Below are 15,549 nucleotides of genomic sequence, written 5' to 3' on the forward strand. Positions count from 1 at the left end.
ATCTGCTTTGGATGGGAAGAAGGGCTTCCTAGAAGAAGGAAGTCAGGAAAATTGTAACCTGTATCTTGCTAATAGACTCATTCCCTTACTCAGGAGTCCCCAGCCCCCAGGCCACTGCCCAGTCCATAGCCTGTAAGGAGCTGCCCACACATCAGAAGCAGCAGTGCGCGAGAGCAAAGCGTCATTTGTTATTTACAGCCACTCCCCATTGCTTTAATTACCGCCTGAGTTCTGCCTCCTGTCAGACCAGAGGTAGCATTAAATTCTCATAGGAGTGTGAACCCTATTGTGAACTGTGCATACAAGGAATCTAGGTAACGGCACTCCTTATGAGAGTCTAATGCCTGATGATCTGCTATTGTCTCCCATCACCAGCTGACTCCATCTAATTCCAGAAAAGCAAGCCAAGGGCTCCCCCTGATTCTACATTATGGTGAGTTGCAGAATTATTTCATTATACGTTATGGTGTAGTAATAGAAATAAAGGGTACAATAAATGAAATGTGCTTGGATCATCCTGAAACCACCTCCACCATTGGATCATCCTGAAACCACCCTCACCATTGGATCATCCTGAAACCATCCCCACCATTCTCCTGGTCTGTGAAAAACAATTGTCTTCCATGAAACTGGTCCCTGGTGCCATACTGGTGAGGGACCACTGCCCTTATTGACTTTTCCAAAGCAATTAAGCAATTGCAATCCTTCAACGACACACTAAAGGGTAGCAAAATATACCACCCCAAAATCTGCTCCTTTGACATAAGGATTACTTTGAGCTAAAGTTAATTGAGAAGAAGCAGATGCAAGAAAGGCTCTCTAAGCTGTCTATCTAGACCGAAAAGCAGGATATAATTTTACAAAAGTGTCCCTTCACTCCTAGGGTCTGTGGCAGGGAGTGGTGATGACAACAAAGTTTTATAATAGAAAACATTTCCTTTACTCACTAACTTTACTAAGAAGACTCGCTCTTCATATACTTGTCTTCTCATGATTTGCACCTCTTTGAAACTCCCTTTTCTTTATCTTGGCACTTCTCTATAAATGTATTGTGCTTTGTTGATGTTGCTATACTATATAAGCTAGAGTTCTAAGCCTCCTCTGAGAATTACTGGTTCCGGGTATCTCCCATGTACATATGAAATATACATGTTGGCCGGGCATGGTGGCTCATGCCTGTAATCCCAGCACTTTGGGTGGCTGAGGCAGGCGGATCATGAGATCAGGAGATGGAGACCACTCTGGCCAACATGGTGAAACTCTGTCTCTACTAAAAATACAAAAATTAGCTGGGCGTGGTGGCGCGTGCCTGTAATCCCAGCTACCCAGGAGGCTGAGGCAGGAGAATCGCTTGAACCAGGGAGTCTGAGGTTGCAGTGAGCCGAGATCACGCCACAACACTCCAGCCCGGTGACAGAGCGAGACTCTGTCTCAAAAATAAAAAAAAGAAATATACATGTGAATAAACTTCTGTTTTTCTCTTGTTAATCTGTCTTCTGTCATTAGGGTCTGTGAGAAGAAAACACACAAACAAACAAAAAAACTGTTTTTCCTCAGATATCACATGACAACACTCAATACAGAAAAGTTCTGTGACCAAAGGTATGAGAATTTTCCTTCTTACATCAAGTAAGCAACCAATTCTGCAGGGGACACAAGTTGGGTGTGCTCTAACTCAATTTGAGCACCCTGCACCTAGAAAGAGCATCATCCATCTCACACACTGAAGGCTTAGTTCCCAAAACTGCCTCCTTTCACATAACGATTGCATGTCTGGGTCTCCAGAATTTCTGACTGACTGACTTTAAGTTGGGGTTCTCATGACCCCTTTGTGATTTTGATTTATTTGATAGAGTGGCTCACAGAACTCAGAGAAACACTTATTTACATCTAGTGGTTTATTTATTTATTTTAAAATAAATGTGATCTTCCTCTGTCACCCAGGCTAGAGTGCAGTGGCACAGTTATAGCTAACTGCAGCCCCAAGTTCCTGGGCTCAAGTGATTCTCCCGCCTCACCTTCCAGAGTAGCTGGGACTACAGGCACACACCGCTATGCCCAGCTAACTTATTTTATTTTACATTTTACAGTTGAGGGTCTTGTTATGCTGCCCAGGCTGGTCTCAAATTTCTGACCTCAAGTGATTCTCCCTCCTCAGCCTCTCAAAGCACTGGGATTGCAGGCATGGGCCACCATGCTTCACTAACTAGCTTATTATGAAAGATACAAAAGATCTTAGAAAGGATATGAGAAGGGGCACAGAGCTTCTAAGACCTCTCTGGGTATATCACCCTCCAGGAACCTCCACGTGATTGCCTATCTGGAAGCTCTCTGAACCCTATTCTTTTAGGTTTTATGAAGCCTTCATTACCTAGGCATGAGTAATTAAACCATTGGGAACTGGTGGTCAGCTTAGCCTTCAATCCTACTCCCCTCCTCTGCAGTTAGGGGGTGGGATTTGAATGTTCCAACCCTCTAATCATCCTTTGGACTTTCTGGTGACCAATCCCCAACCTGAAGCTACCTAGGGGCTTCCAGCCCTCAGCCAACTCATAAGCATACAGAAATACATCATTTTGAAGAGTCTAAGGATTTTAGAAGTTGTGTTCCAGAAAATGAAGTAAAAGATGCAAATACAGATTTTGCAATATCACAGACGCCCAGCTAAAAACTCAAAAAAGTAAAGGGGAAATTATTTTTCCTTCCCTATTCCATCTAGCATGAAGCTAAGAGTGGCCTCTGGCCAACAGCCAGCTAGACAACAAGTTCCTCAGTCCAACAACCAAAAGAAACTCAACTCTGTCAACAACCACGTGAATCTGAAAATTGATCTATTCTCAGTTGAGCCTTGAGATAAATGCCACCCAGCTGACATCCTGATTAGTCTTGTGCAAGAGGCTGAGACTAAAGACTCGCTTAAGCTGGGCCCTGAGAAACTGTGAGACAGTAAATGTACAGACGTATTTTTAAGTGGCTAGATATTTGGTAATGTTGTTACACATCAATAGATAGCCAATTCAGATGTTTATGTAATGCCAATATTGATTGAGATATCAGATAAACGGTAGAATTAAATGCACCGTGAAGAGTAAACCTCCATGCAGAAGACAGTTAACAAGGCAAGGAGATGAGAAGCAACAAGATTCTTATAGGGATATAAGTGTTTTGGGTTGCAGGAGCAGGTATTCCAAGAAAGTTTCAGCTGGAAAACCAGAAAGCAGCCAAAACCCAAAAGAGGTTAAATATCACTTCAGGGCACTTGGGTTTTGAATCATTCTTGTCATGTCACAGTGTGGATGGAGCAGAAGAAAGAGAGGTTTGGGTGTGATTTAGAGAGAGAATGCTTCTAAAGAGAAAAATGTAGGACAAGCAAGATTAGTAATATATTAGTAATGGCTAGTATTTATTGGGCACTTATGTGACAGGAACTCTACTTCATTTAACATCTATAAGCCTCACTTATGTGACAGAAACTTCTCTACCTCATTCAACATCCACAAGCTTCCTCCGTACATTTTATTTGGGATCATTTCTAATATGAGGAAATTGAGGTAAAGAGAAATTAAGTTAAATTATGAAAAGTGCAGAGCTAATAAGTTGCACTGCAAAGATTTGAACGTAATCAGATATTCCCCAGAAACCGTGTGCTGCCCCTCTGCAGAGGTTCCTGAACTGCTATAGTGATACTGTCAATCACTGAAGAAATCTAGGAGAGAATGAATTAAAGAGAATGTTGATCAGAAAAGTATTCTGTCAACTTCCAAATTCCTGGCTTCTTACTCATCCATCCATGCATCTCCCTCATTTTGACAATATGAGTCATGTACCGTTTCTTATCTCTGCCTCTTTTCTCAGTTCTGTCTTCTCTCACACTCTCAGTATTCTTTCTATCCAACATCTCCCTTGCCAGGAGCCCCAAACTGTTTCTCTCTTCCTGCTTCTGCCCTTTAGGATTTAAAGTTTAATTTTTAGTTCATGCAAAATTCTTTTGATTTGGGGTAGGGTAGAATGGGTAATAAATCTTTATCTTCTACTGGCAATTTTCTCCCCTTTCACTGGGGTGTACTCTCAGGTGATGAGCTCGAAGGGAGAAAAGTATGAATTAAAGGTACTGGTGACATGGCTTTCTTGCTTACCTGTTTATCTTTCATGTGTGCATTGCCATTCATGCCTGGCCCCATTGTCAGAAGATAAGAACAATAGGAAGTTCATTTGAATTTAGACATAAGGGGAATGGGCCAGAGGCAGCTTGCCCAGGTTTCATTTGTCATAGGTCACCTGGGCCAAAATAAAGCAACTTTACATGGGATTCAGCTTAGTTCAAACTGGATGAGGTGCAAAAACATCACAATATGACATGCTGTTGCCTTGATTGTTTTGTTGTTCCTAAGTTTCCCCATGACAATAGTTTGGCAATCTGGATTCGAATACTAGATCTACTGCTTATAAGGAATGTGGCCATAAGAAAATTCCTTCTCCTTTATTTCATTTTCCCAACTTCATGATAAAACCCACCTCATATAATTTTCTTTAAATTTAATTTAGCTATATTTTATTTTAAGGTCCAGGGTATATGTACAGGATGTGTTACATAGATAAGTGTGTGCTATGGTGGTTTGCTGCACCTATCAACCCATCACCTAAGTATTAAGCTCAGCATGCATTAGCCATTTTTCCTGATACTGTCCCTCCTCCTACTCCATGTGATAGGCTCCAGTGTGTGTTATTCCCCTTTCTGCGTCTATGTGTTCTCATTGTTTGTCTCCCACTTATTAGTGAGAACATGCAGTGTTTGGTTTTCTGTTCCTGCATTATTCTGCTGAGGATAATGGCTTCCAGCTCCATCCATGTATCTGCAAATGACATTATCTCATTCCTTTTTTATGGCTGCATAGTATTTCATGGTGCATATGTACCACATTTTCTTTATCCAGTCTATCGTTTGTGGGCATTTGGGTGGAACCAAGTCTTTGCTATTGTAAATAGTGCTGCACTGAACATAGACGTGTATGTATCTTTATAATAGAATAATTTATATTCCTTTGGGTATATACCCAGTAATGGGATTGCGGGGTCAAATGGTATTTCTGGTTCTAGGTCTTTGAGGAATCACCACACTGTCTTCTACCATGGTTGAACTAATTTACATTCCCACCAACAGTGTAAAAGTGTTCCTATTGCTCCACAGTCTCCCCGACATCTATTACTGTTCTGACATGGGCGGCATGGTATCTCAATGTGGTTTTGACTGCATTTCTCTAACAATCAATGATGTTGAGCTTTTGTTCATATCTTTCTCTGCCAATTCTCTTTTTGAGAAGGATCTGTTCATGTCCTTTGCCCACTTTTTGATGGGATTGTGTATTAGTTCTCACGCTGCTATTAAGAAATAACCAAGACTGCGTAATTTATAAAAGAAAGAAGTTTAATTGACTCACAGTTCTGCAGAGCTGGAGAGGCCTCAGAAAACTTACAATCATGGTGGAAGAGGAAGAAAACACATCCTTCTTCACATGGCGGCATCAAGAAGTGCCAATAAGAATGGGGAAAATTCCCTTATCAAACCATCAGATTCCCTGAGAACTCCCTCATTATCATGAGAAAATCATGAGGGTAACAGCCCCCATGATCCAATTACTTCTTACCAGGTCCCTTTTATGACATGTGGGGAATATGGGAACTACAATATAGGTTGACACTTGGGTGCAGACAAAGCCAAACCATATCAGGTTGTTTTTTTTTTTTTTTGTAAATTTGCTTAACTTCATTATAAACTCTAAATATTAGACCTTTGTCAGATGAATAGGTTGCAAAAGTTTTTCCCCATTCTGTAGGTTGTGTGTTTGCTCTGATAATAGTTTATTTACCTGTACAGAAGATCTTTTGTTTAATTAGATTCTATTTGTCAATGTTTGCTTCTGTTGCAATTGCTTTTGATGTTTTTGTCATGAAGTCTTTGCTCATGCCTATGTCCTGAATGGTATTGCTTAGGTTTTCTTTAGAGTTTTATAGTTTTGGTTTTATATTTAAGTCTTTAATCTATCTTGAGTTAATTTTTGCATAAGGTATAAGGAAGGGGTCCAGTTTTAATTTTCTGCCTATGGCTAGTCAGTTATCGCAGCACCATTTATTAAATAGGGAATCTTTTCCCCATTGCTTGTTTTTGTCAGGTTGTCAAAGATCAGATGGTTGTAAATGTGTGCTTATTTCTGAGTTCTCTGTTCTGTACCATTGGTCTATATTTCCATTTTTGCACCAGTACCAAGCTGTTTTGGTTATTGTAGCCTTGTAGTATAGTTTGCAGTTAGGTAGCATGATGCCTCTAGCTCTGTTCTTTTAATTAAGATTGTCTTGACTATGTGGGCTCTTTTGGTTCCATATAAATTTAAAAGTTTTTTTTTTTCTAATTCTGTGAAGAATGTTAATGGTAGTCTGATGGGAATAATGTTGGAACTATAAATTACTTTGGGCTGTATGGCCATTTTCATGACACTGATTCTTCCTATCTATGAGGATGAAATGTTTTTCCATTTGGTTGTGTCCTCTCTGATTTCCTTGAGCAGTAGTTTGTAGTTCTCTTTGAAGAAGACCTTCACTTCCCTTGTTAGCTGTATTCCTAGGTATTTGTTTTTCTCTCTGCAGCAATTGTGAATGAGAGTTCATTCATTATTTGGTTCTCACCTCTATTATTGGTGTATAGGAATGCTTGTGACTTTTTCACATCGATTTTGTATCCTGAGTCTTTCCTGAAGTTATTTATCAGCTTAAGAAGCTTTTGGGCTGAGAAAATGGAGTTTTCTAGATATATTATCATGTCAACTGCAAACAGAGACAATTTGACTTCCTCTCCTCCGAATTGAATACTTTTTATTTCTTTCTCTTTCCTGATTGCCCTGGCCAGAACTTCCAATACTATGTTGAATAGCAGTGGTGAGAGAGGGCATCCTTACCTTATGGCTGTTTTCAAGGGGAATGCTTCTGGCTTTTGTCCATTCAGTATAATATTGGCTGCGGTTTTGTCATAAATGTGTCTTATTATTTTGATGTATGTTTCTTCAATACCTAGTTTATTGAGAGTTTTTAACATGAAAGGATGTTGAATTTTCTTGAAAGCCTTTTCTGTATCAATTGAGATAATCATGTGGGTATTGCCTTTAGTTCTGCTAATGTGATGAATTACGTTTACAGATTTGCATATGTTCAACCAGGCTTGGATTCCGGGAATGAGGCAGATTTGATCATGGTGGATAAGCTTTTTGATGTGCTGCTGGATTTGCTTTGCCAGTATTTTATTGATGATATTTGCATCTAGGTTCATCAGGGATACTGGCCTGCAGTTTTCTTTTTCTTTTTTTTTTATGTCTCTACCAGGTTTTGTTATCAGGATGATGCAGGCTTCATAAAATGAGATAGGGAGGAGTCTCTCCTTTTTAATTGTTTAGAATAGTTTCAGAAGAAATGGTGCCAACTCTTCTTTGTACCTCTGGTAGAATTCAGCTTTGAATCCATCTGGTCCTGGGCTTTTTTTTTTTTTTTTTCTTTTCTTTTCTTTTTTTTGGTTGGTAGGCTACTAATTGCTGCCTCAACTTCAGGACTCATTATCGGTCAATTCAGGGATTCACCTTCATGGTTCAGTCTTGGGAAAGTATATATGTCCAGGAATTTGTTCATTTTTTCTAAATTTTCTAGTTTATTTGCATATATGTGTTTATAGTATTCTCTAATGGTTGTTTGCATTTCTGTGGGGGCAGTGTTAGTATCCCCTCTATCATTTTTTATTGTGTCTATTTGATTCTTCTCTCTTTTCTTCTCTACTAATCCAGCTAGCAGTCTACTTCTTTTACTAATGTGTTTCAAAAAAACAGCTCCTGGATTCATTGATTCTTCAAGGGTTTTTCTGTCTCTAGCTCCTTCATCCCCACTGTGATCTTGGTTATTTCTTGTCTTCTGCTAGCTTTGGAGTTTGTTTGCTCTTGGTTCTCTCGTTCTTTTAATTGTGATGTTAGGATGTCGATTTGAGATATTTCTAGCTTTTTGATGTGGGAATTTAGTGCTATAAAATTTCCTCTTAACACTGCTTTAGCTGCATCCCAGATATTCTGGTACATTGTCATTTTGCTCTCATTAGTTACCAAGAACTTCTTGATATTTGCCTTAATTTCATTATATACCATGAGTTATTCAGGAGCAAGTTGCTGAATTTCCATGTAGTTGTGTAGTCTTGACTGAGTTTCTTAATCTTGAATTCTGATTTAATTGCACTGTGGTCTGAGAAAATGTTATTATTTCAGTTATTTTGCTTTTGCTGAGGGGTGTTTTACTTCCAATTATGTGATCAATTTTAGAGTAAGTGTCATGTGGTGCTGACAAGAATATATATCGCTGTTTTGGGATGGAGAACTCTGTAGATATCTCTCAAGTCTATTTCATCCAGAGCTGAGATCAAGTCCTGAATATTTTTTTTAACATTTTTTGTCTTGATGATCTTCTAATATTGAAGTTGGTGTGTTAAAGTCTCCCACTATTGTTGTGTGGGAGTCTAAGTCTCTTTGTAGGTCTCTAAGTATTTATTTTATGAATTTTGGTGCTCCTGTATTGGGTGAAGATATATTTAGGATAGTTAGCTTTTCTTGTTGAATTGAACCCTTTACCATATATAATGCTCTTCTTCATCTTTGTTTATCTTTGTTGGTTTAAAATCTGTTTTGTCAGAAACTAAAATTACAACCCCTGCTTTATATTGTTTTCCATTTGCTTGGTAAATTTTCCTCCATTTCCTTATTTTGAGCCTATGTGTGTCTTTGCATCTGAGATGGGTTTCTTGAATATGCACACAGGTGGGTCTTTATCCAGCTTGCCATTCTGTGTCTTTTAATTGGGGCATTTAGCCCATTTACCTTTAAACATAATATTGTTTTGTGTAAATTTGATCCTGTCTTCATGATTCTGGTTGGTTACTTTGCAGATGTGTTAACATAGTTGCTTCATAGTGTCTGTGTACTTCTGTGTGTTTTTGTAGTGGTTGGTAATGGTGTTTCCTTTTCATATTCAGTGTTTCTTTCAGGAACTCTTGCAAGGAAGGTCTGGTGGTGATGAATTCCCTCAGTATTTGCTTGTCTGAAAATGATTTTATTTCTCCTTCACTTAGGAAGCTTAGCTTGACCAAATATGAAATTCTGGGTAGAAAATGCCTTTTTTAAAGAATGTTGAATATTGGCCTCCATTCTCTTCTGGCTTGTAGAGTTTCCCTTCAGAGGTCTGCTGTTAGTCTGATGGGCTTTCCTTTGTGGGTGAACTGGCTTTTCTCTCTAGCTGCCCTCAACATTTTTTCTTTTATTTCAAATGTGGAAAATCTGATGATTATATGTCTTGGGGTAGATCTTCTCACTGAGTATTTTACTGGGGTTGTCTGGATTTCCTGAATTTGAATATTGGCCTGTCTTTCTAGGTTTGGGAAATTCTTCTGGATGATATTCTGAAGTTTATTTTTCAATGTGGTTTCATATTCCTCATCTTTCAGGTGCCCCAATCATTCATAGGTTCAGTCTTTTCACATAATCTCATAGTTCTTGGAGGTTTCATTTCTTTTCTTTTTTTTTTTTTTCTCTAATCTTGTCTGCCTATCTTATTTCTGCAAGATAGTCTTCAAGCTCTGAGATTCTCTCCTCCACTTTGTCTACTTGGCCATTGATACTTGTGGTTGCATTGTAAAGTTCTCATGTTGTGTTTTTCAGCTCTATCACGTTCTTAGCTTCCTTGTATTAAGTTACAATGTAGCTCAGCAAAGTTCATTATCACCCACTTTCTGAAACCTATTTCTGTCAATTCATCCATCTCAGCCCCAGCCCAGTTCTGTGCCCTTACTGAAGAGGTATTGCAATCATTTGTAGGAGAAGAGACACTCTGGCTTTTTGAATTTTCAGCATTTTTACTTTTATATTGTCTCATCTTAATAGGTTTATCTACCTTCAATGTTTGAAGCTGTTGACCTCTGGGTGGGGTTCTTGTAGGGTCTTTTTGTTGCTGTTGTTGTTTTTGCCTTCTATTTGTTTGTTTTTCTTTTAACAGTCAGGCCCCTCTTCTGCAGGGTTGCTGTGGTTTGCTGGGCGTCCACTCCAGACTCTATTCACCTGTATCCCTCCTGCACCTGCAGGTATCACCAGTGGAGGCTACAGAATAGTAAAGATGGCTGCCTGCTCCTTTCTCTGGGAGCTCTTTCCCAGAGGGGCACCAATCTGATGCCGGTGGGAACTGTCGTGTATGAAGTGTCTGGTAACCTCTGTTGGGAGGTCTCACCCAGACAGGAGGCACAGGATCAGGGACCTGCTTAAAGTGGTGGAGCAGGTGTGCTGCACTGGAGGAAAATCTCACTCACCCAGACTGTCCGGATTCCTCAGAGCCTGCAGGTGGAAAGACTAACTCTGCTGATCTGTGGAGACTTTGGCAGCTTCTCCTCCCAGGGCTTCTGTCCCAGGGAAATCAGACTTCTGTTCCTAAACCCCTGGATGGAGCTGCTAAAACTGCCACAGGGAGGCTCTACCTGATAAGGGAGAACGCATCTGGGTCTCACCTAAATAAGCAGCCTAGCCACAACCTGCCACAGCATGAATCTGGGTCTCAGCTAAATAAGCAGTCTAGCCATGATCTGCCACGGCGTTGTGCTGTGCTGTGGGGAATTCCACACAGTCCAAACTGCCCGGTCTCCCCAGTACTGACAGAGGAAACCTGCTGACTTGAGCTGCAGTGATGGTGGTCTCCCCTTTCCCCAGGAACTCAGTTGTCTTAGGCAGTCTTCAGCCTGCTGCTGCAACCCGAGCAGCCCGAAGAGTCTGCACAGTTCTGTGCTTGGGACTCAAGGTCCTGGTGGCATGGGTTCATGACGGAATTTCCAGATCTGTGAGTTGCACAGATCCATGGGAAAAGCATGGTTTCCCTGGCAGTGTAGCACAATCACTAACCACCTCCCTTGGCTGCAGGTGGGAGTGCCCCTTACCCAGGATAGCTCCTGGGCGGGCTGTCACTCCATTCTGCTTTTACTTGCTCTCCATGAGTCATGGCAACAGCCTAGTCATTCCCAGTGAGAGAACCTGGACACCTCAGTTGAAGATGCAGGATTCACTCACCATATTTGTTCTTACTCAGCGGGATCCGCAGACCCGAGCTACTTCTAATCGGCCATCTTATCTCATAGAACTTAGATGACAACATTCATGGTAAGAGAGTGTGGCTCACACCAAGCACTCACATATCAAAATCCACAAAAGCAGTGTCAACGTGCAATTTGATTTAAAGCCAGATTGCTTTAATACAATTGAATAGGACCAATTATTATCTTTTGGTTTGAGCCTGATCAGTTGATGTAAGCAGGTGAAGTAAACTTGAGAACATATTTCCTAAAAACAAAAGACACTAGTAACTTATAATGGATACAGGAAATCACTTGAAATAAGTGTTAAACAAATTACACTCTTTTGCAATAGCTGTTCTGAAAGTTGAATGTAAATTGAAATCACTATCAATACTGTCTAGTAGTATACGAAATCATTAGGGCGCATATTCGCCTATCAAGTTATTTTTCCTAATATTATTCTCATGTTGTCATGACACATATAGAATGTTTGGAGAGAATTAGACACTTTAATGAGTAGATTAACATTAAGATTATTTTAAATATTTGTCTAGATCATAAATATAAGGTATATTTCTATAATGATTGTGCAATCTGTGCTGCATCCTTACTCTTGATTTGGCTATGATTTCTCCCACATTCAACACAGAAGCAAAATTATAGAGGAAGAAAGTCAGTATGCTCACAAAATACTATGTTTAGCATCCCTATTTTAATGATTGAACATAACAGAATGTGTATTGTGAACGAAGACCTGGGCCTGTCCAGGATTTACAACTAACAAAGAACAAACCTTGTGGCCACTATTTCACTGTTTCCAACTGTACCTGCAAGTATCAAGTTGGGGATTTATGTCTCTCTTTAAACTTTATCTCATTCCCTTAATCTTATAATGTCTTAGTTTCCTTATCAGTAAAATGAAGATGATAATTGCACAACTTCATCAGGTTACTTACAAAATTCAATTACATACTATCTGAAGTAGGCATAATGCTTAGCATAAAGCAAGAATTCAAATAACTATAATTTTATTCAGGGCACATATAGAAATCACTCAGCTGGAGCATCACCTCTAAGCCTGAAACATAGAAAGCAAACATGTTTCTTCTGTGTTGAGCAACTTCTTTACTTCCAACTTTTAAGTTCAAAGGTTCATGCCAAGGATGATCCAGCTTTCTTTCTTTTATTTCTTTCTTTCTTGGTTTTTTTTTTTTTTTTTTTGAGTCTCACTCTGTCACCCAGACTGGAGTGCAGTGATACAATCTTGGCTCACTGCATCCTCTGCCTCCCAGATTCCAGTGATTCTCCTGCCTCAGCCTCTCAGGTAGCTGGGATTATAGGCATGCACCACCATGCCTGGCTAATTTTTGTGTATATAACTTTTGCAGTAGAAACAGGGTTTCACCATGTTGGCCAGGCTGGTCTCGAACTACTGACTTCAGGTGATCCACTTGCCTTAGCTTCCCAAAGTGCTAGGACTACAGGTGTGATCCACCATGCCTGGCTGAGGATGATCAACTTCTTACTGTTACTAATGAATAGAATCCAGATGCTGAAGGGAGGGAGGGAAAAAGCACAGAGAGGTTGGCTGAGAATGAGTACTGATGAAATATAACTTGGTTAGAAGTACAGACAAAAATAATAAACTCTATCTGTTAGAGACAGTATTAATAACTTTTCACAGTTTATGTTTAATTCTAACTCTTCTTGCCTTGATACTCTGTTGACTTATTTTTTTTTATTTCATGGAACATCTTGCAATAAAAAAACAGAAATGTCAAGCACGCAGCTACAGCAGTGTGAACTACTGTGAAGTTTGAAAGCAACCTGTGTAGGTAAGTCTGATTTTTTATTTAATCATATAAAATGCTTATAGAGAAGTCCTTTCTGGAGTTTTTTTTTTTTTCTTTTTATAATTGCACATCGTATAGAATATTTTCTGATCTTTCTGAGATATGCACTGTGAGGTGGCAAGTCTTTTCAGCCAAAATAAAGATAGAAATAAAATAAAATTCCCTAATGTTTAGAGATGACAAGCAAATAATTAGATAAAAAACATTAATTAGGATGGCCTGAAATGGTTTTATAGTTAGCACAGATGATAAAATAAATCATGTTTTGCGAGACTTATTCCTAGGCAAAAGTATCAATGGAGTGATATAAATACACTCAATATTTTGTTGATTTGTTGATATTACCCTTGGAGAAAATATAGATGATTATAAACATTTCATTAGTTTTTACATATCTTTACTAAAACTCCATGTGTAAATTAAATATAGAAAAGACAAATAATGGATTCCCATGTTATTAGAGCAAAGGCATACTCTCTCAGTCAGCAAACTAAAAATTGGACTTTGTCATTTAGGCACAAACCAATAGAATCTGTATATTTTTACAAGACAATTTTTTTTTTTTTAAAGATGAAGTTTCACTTCTGTTGCCCAGACTGGAGTGCAATGGCACAATCTCAGTTCGCTACAACCTCCACCTCGCAGGTTCAAGCGATTCTTCTGCCTCAGCCTCCCAAGTAGCTGGGATTACAGGTGCCCGTCACCATGCCAAGCTAATTTTTGTATTTTTAGTAGCGATGGGGTTTCACCACGCTGGTCAGGCTGGTCTTGAACTTCTGGCCATAGGTGATCCACCCACCTTGGCCTCCCAAAGTACTGGGATTACAGGCATGAGCCACCGTGCCCAGCTGACAAATCTTATCAGTAATTGAATGTACTCTACTAATTTTAAATCAAATAACTGTCAAAAAAGATAAATATTTTCCAGTTTTTCATATTTAATGATTCACAATTCAACTTTAATTCTATTGTTGGTGAGAACGGTTATTCTTTTCTATTGTCTTTGAACTTCTAAAATCATATGCATTTGTAACTTCAAGTTTAAAAGTACTGAGTTATAAAAGAAAATAAAACTCACATCATTTCCCTACGTACATATATGTTTGGATAATCTCTGAATTATACCTAGTGAGTAGCGTGTTGTCTGTTTTTTTTTTTTTTTTTTTTTGCCTTTTTTTTTTTTTTTTTTTTTTTGAGACTTCTGTCATCCAGGCGGAGGGCAGTGGTACAATTTCTGCTCACTGCAACCTCTACTTCCTGGGTGCAAGTGATTCTCTTGCCTCAGCCTCACAAGTAGCTGGAGCTACAGGTGCACGCCACCACAATTGGATAATTTTTGTATTTTTAATAGAGTTGGGGTTCTGCTATGTTGGCCAGGCTTGTCTCGAACTCCTGATCTCAACTGACCCACCTGTCTCAGCCTCCCAAAGTGCTGGGATTAGAGGTGTGAGCCACCACACCCAGGCTTCACCATCTTTCTGGTGCTGGGATCTACACATTCTATAACTTCTAAAAGCACTACTGCTTCCAGGTTTTTATTTCCCTTGCCACTCAGAAAATATAGATGAATTTAAATCAATTAATAAGATACAATAAATCTTGAAATTGCAATACAAATTTAATGGTACATATTGACCTTCCATTTTGTTTATTTCAGGACAAGCTCAGGAGGGCTATGTAACAGCAGGAGCAATGAGAACCATCAAATCTCCAAGAAGTCTACATCCTAACAGCACTTTATAAATAAATACCCCAAGAAGAACAAGCACTGCTATTCCCCAATGAAGACTTCTTTCTAGGCAACAATGCTCATAGTGACAACAAGCAAGAGAAACAAGATTTTCAAACAATCAGTTCAATTTTTTCAATTGGATCTATGTCTGCAAGCTAATCAGCAAACCTGCAATAACCAGGAAAGTCCCTTTCTGGTCTGTTCAGAATCATTCCCTTTCAATCACAACCCAAGCCCTCCCACTCGCTCTCCTGTGTGTGCTGTATGTATTTCTTTCAAACTCCTTCTGGAAACTTGGCCTTGACTTAGAACTAGTTAGACCACAAGTCACCCTACCATCACTCCAAGAATGCTGTATGGAAGAGACCAGTGTACAGACGGGATCTCCCTAGCCTATGCTCTGCTTTGTTGAAACCCAGCTTGGTTCTGGGCACACCTCAGTTGTGAGATAGCAAGAATGTAATACTACTTCATCCACTTCTTGTTTTTGCTTGTCACAATAGCTTGCTGACTGGCACAGATTTTATTGGAAACTGTCAACTTGCTTTTTATGTCTATTTAATATACATTGAAGATAAAATTGTCTACATTTTATTAACATACTCTCATGTGTATTATATATTTTAAATTATATTCATAGTTTATGATTATTTCTGTTTAACAAACATGTAAAATAGAATAATTTATTATGTATTTCCCTCTAAAATTATTTCCAACTACATATTACATACATAATATTGGACCTATATATCCTCCCAAATTCAAGAAGTAGATTTCTTACTTAAATAAAATTGCCCATAACTAAAGAAAAAAGTAGTGTTTCTTCTCATTGGTTT

At 39.0% G+C, this 15,549-nt stretch overlaps 1 long non-coding RNA gene across 1 annotated transcript; it reads left to right on the forward strand.

The window, feature by feature from the left end:
* Positions 1-375: 375 nt before the first annotated feature.
* On the forward strand, positions 376-15,307 carry LOC108515914 (uncharacterized). The gene is made up of 3 exons (XR_001881674.1): positions 376-433; positions 12,901-12,963; positions 14,639-15,307. It is a non-coding gene; the product is annotated as an uncharacterized LOC108515914 (long non-coding RNA).
* Positions 15,308-15,549: the final 242 nt, after the last annotated feature.

Source organism: Rhinopithecus bieti, unplaced genomic scaffold, assembly GCF_001698545.2.
Source record: "Rhinopithecus bieti isolate Rb0 unplaced genomic scaffold, ASM169854v2 scaffold_35842, whole genome shotgun sequence".
Lineage (NCBI taxonomy): Eukaryota > Metazoa > Chordata > Mammalia > Primates > Cercopithecidae > Rhinopithecus > Rhinopithecus bieti.